The 3,881-nt window shown below is 43.3% G+C and overlaps 1 pseudogene; it reads left to right on the top strand.

Moving 5' to 3' along the window:
* Nucleotides 1-217: 217 nt before the first annotated feature.
* The window catches only part of LOC105541087, a 28,070-nt pseudogene continuing 24,406 nt past the window's right edge, over nucleotides 218-3,881 (top strand).

Genomic DNA, 3,881 nt, shown 5'->3' with positions numbered 1-3,881 from the left:
CAGCCTGGGCGACAGAGCGAGACTCCGTCTCAAAAAAAAAAAAAAAAAAGAAAAAAGAAAAAAAAAGCCTGTCTTAGTGTGAGACATTTTCAAAGGACAACTCTGCTCCCAAGGGGTTTCTCTTTCTTCACTAAAGCAAGAAATTTCTGGCATAAATTGTTATTTAACAACCCATCATTTTGGCCCACATTGAGAATGGGGTTTTCAACGATGAGAGATGCAGTGTGTCGAATGTTTTCGCGGAGAAGCTGAGAGCTTCAGAGAGGAACGTACAGCTACGTTACCACATCGAACCCTCACGCTCCTTGCTGACTTTTTCCGAGAGAAGGAAACAGCATTACTTCGCCTCCCCAACAAACTTCAGAACCTTGGAGATTTGCCCATCTGCTTAGAGAACGTCAAAGACCAGACACTGATGACTTTTCTTCTGTGGGAACACTCAATTCAGACCTTTCCTTCCCACCGTCTGCTGTCCTCGTCATTTCAATTTCACTTCATGCAAATATTTTATGCCGCAGGTACAAGGTTGGAGTCAGTACATAAATTCCTTAAATAATTCCAGACTATAGAAGATGCGGAATACAGACAGATCCTCGTTTCCTTTTTTTTTTTTTTTTTGAGACAGAGTCTCACTCTGTTGCCCAGGCTGGAGTGCAGTGGCGCCATCTCAGCTCACTGCAACCTCTGCCTCCCGAGTTCAAGTGATTCCTCTGCCTCAGCCTCCTGAGTAGCTGGGATTACAGGCCTGCACCACCACATCTGGCTGATTTTTGTATTTTTAGTAGAGACAGGGTATCACCATGTTGGCCAGGCTGCTCTTGAACTCCTGACCTCAGGTAATCTGCCCACCTCGGCCTCCCACTATGCCTGGCCCTCATTTCCTTTTAAAAAGACAGGGCAGTCAGGCATGGTGACTCACACCTGTAATCTCAGCACTCTGGGAAGCCGAAGCAGGTGGATTGCTTGAGTCCGGGAGTTTGAGACTAACCTGGGCAACATAGTGAGACCCCATCTGTGTTTTTGAAAACAGAAAAATTAGCCAGGCATGGTGGCACACACCTGTGGCCCCAGCTACTCAGGAGGCTGAGGTGGGAAGATCCCTTGAGCCCCTGAGTTCAAGTCTGCAGTGAGCTATGAGCAGGCCACTGCACTCTAGCCTGGGCGACAGAGCAAGACCCTGTCTCACACACACAAAAAAAGGGCAAATTTTTCTAACATGTACTAGCGTTCTACATACCAAACGCTCTTCTAAATTCCTTAATCCTCACAGAAATCCTGTGAAGGAAATGTTACCATATTCTTGTTTTACAGACAAGACAGCCAAAGGAAGAGAGCAAGTGCCTAGGTACATAGCCAGTAGGAGGCAGGGATGGACCAAACCCAGGCAGCCGGTTCCCAAAGCCCGTGTGGCTCAGCCTGTGGGATGCCACCACGCCTGGGCTTTACACCAGAACCTAACAATGGTCACTGCAAACTAGAAAACTGTGGATCCATCTCCCATAGAAATACAGGCACAAAAATGAACAAAGAGAACAGAAATAAATCAGATAAACACTATGACCAAGCACGAAACCTAAGCAGGGCTTTTCCCCAGAAATTCAAGATTGATGTTCAGGAATCTGTCAACATTTACAAGTTACATCAAACAACTAAGGAAGGGAAAACAAATTTCATATGAAGAGATGCTGAAAAGGCAGTTGGTAAAGTTGAGTAACTATTTCTAATAAAGTCTTTCTAAATAAATTTCTTAAATGTTAAAAATTACTTGTCAAACCCCAGGAATACAGATCCTTTAAAACAGCGAATACTGGTCAGGCACGGTGGCTCACATCTGTAATCCCAGCAGTTTGGGAGGCCGAGGCAGGAGGATCGTTTGAACCCAGGAGTTTGACCCCAGCCTGGGCAACATAGTGAGATCCTATCTCTATCAGATAATTTTTTTAAAAAACAGTAAATATTATTACCTTTTCATTTATTATTAATTAGCTATTTCAGCCTACTTAAGAATATGAGAAAATAAAATAATCAGTATAAACATTAGAAATGTGATAATATAATCTCTTCTGCTGTCTGTGATTACATACCTTGAAAAAGCAAAATACTTGAAAAATAAATGAATGAACAAAAGAAACAAAAAAGTGTGTGAAGATACTTGGATTAAAGATGAATACAGTCTTTAATTTTTTTCTGTAAATTAGCAATAACCAGATAACACTTAAAAATGAAGAAAAATTGGCCAGGCACAGTGGTTCACGCCTGTAATCCCAGCACTTTGGGAGGCCGAGGTGGGCAGATCACGAGGTCACGACATGGAGACCAGCCTGACCAACATGGTGAAACCCCGTTTCTACTAAAAATTACAAAAATTAGCCGGGTGTGGTGGTGGGTACCTGTAGTCCCAGTTACTCGGGAGGCTGAGGCAGGAGAATTGCTTGAGCCGGGAAGCAGAGGTTGCAATGAGCCGAGATCACACCACTGCACTCCAGCCTGGTGACGGAGCGAAATTCTGTCTCAAAAAAAAAAAAAAAAAAAAAAAAAGTTACATTTGTCAAAATACAGTTTTTTAAGTAAAAATAGCAGAATAAGATGAATTTTAAAACAAAGTATCTTATTGGATGATGTGAAACAAGATCTACACAAATGGAAAAAGATACTAACTGTAGAAGACTGATTCTCCTCTCATTATTCTAAATATTTTTTTAAGTGTGTAATTGAATCACATTTTCAGTTGGATAAAATGGTTTTAGTACACACAGTATAAGAAATGTTCCACAGGTGTGGTGGCTCATGCCTGCAATCCCAGCACTTTGGGAGGCCAAGGCAGGTGGATCACTTGAGGCCAGGAGTTTGAGACCTGCCTGGTCAACATGGTGAAACCCTGTCTCTACTAAAAATACAGAAAATGTTAGCTGGGCATGGTGGTGGTGCATGCCTGTAGTCCCAGCTACCTGAGTGGTTGAGGCAGGAGAATCTCTTGAACCCCGGAGGTAGAGGCTGCAGTGAGCCAAGATCGCACCTCTGCACTCCAGCCTGAGCAACAGAGCAAGACTTGTCCAAAAAAAAAAAAAGTTCAAGAATAGCCAAGGAAATGGTGGGAAATAAAGGGGATCACATACCAGAGAGGACAACAGAGTCAGAATCCACTCAGAATCCTGGGGATCTTGGGCTGGAGAAATTGATGGTAGAACAGACTCCCAGAATGGGGCCCTGCTGCATGAGGATTAGCACAGGGCACGGGTGTCACTGCCACGGCGGGAGATGGGTGGAGGGGCTACTTCATAAACGCTGCTGCAGCAAATGTGTCATCAGTGTGGGAGAGGGAAAGACGAACCCGACCTGGATCCCTACACACAGAACAGTTTCCGGAAAGAGTAACACTTTCATGCAAACAAATACAATTAAAATGTTAAAATAATTTACAAGACTATCCATACAACTTAGATTGGAGGAATCTATTTAGGGCCAACAGAAATCCAGAAGCTGTGATAAAAAGATAAAAAAATATTCAGCCATAATTTTAATTGCATGACCAAAAAAATGTCAAAAATATCAGTACACAAATTAAAAATTAAGAAAATATTAGACAAGTGCAATGGCTCAAGCTTGTAATCCCAGCAGTTTGGGAGGCGAAGGTGGGTGGATCACCTGAGGTCAGGAGTTTGAGACCAGCCTGGCCAACATGGCAAAACCCCATCTCTACTAAAAAATACAAAAATTAGCCAGGCACGGTGGTGGGTACCTGTAATCCCGCTACTTGGGAGGCTGAGGCAGGAGAATTGCTTGAACCCAGGAGGTGGAGGTTGCAGTGAGCTGAGATCATACCATTGCACTCCAGCCTGGGTGACAGAGCAAGACTCCGTCTCAAAAAAAAAAAAAAAAAA

The sequence above is a fragment of the Mandrillus leucophaeus genome, unplaced genomic scaffold (genome assembly GCF_000951045.1).
Source record: "Mandrillus leucophaeus isolate KB7577 unplaced genomic scaffold, Mleu.le_1.0 Scaffold232, whole genome shotgun sequence".
Classification (NCBI taxonomy): domain Eukaryota; kingdom Metazoa; phylum Chordata; class Mammalia; order Primates; family Cercopithecidae; genus Mandrillus; species Mandrillus leucophaeus.
Note: the sequence above shows the minus strand (reverse complement) of the source record. Positions and strands in the feature narration are given on the sequence as shown.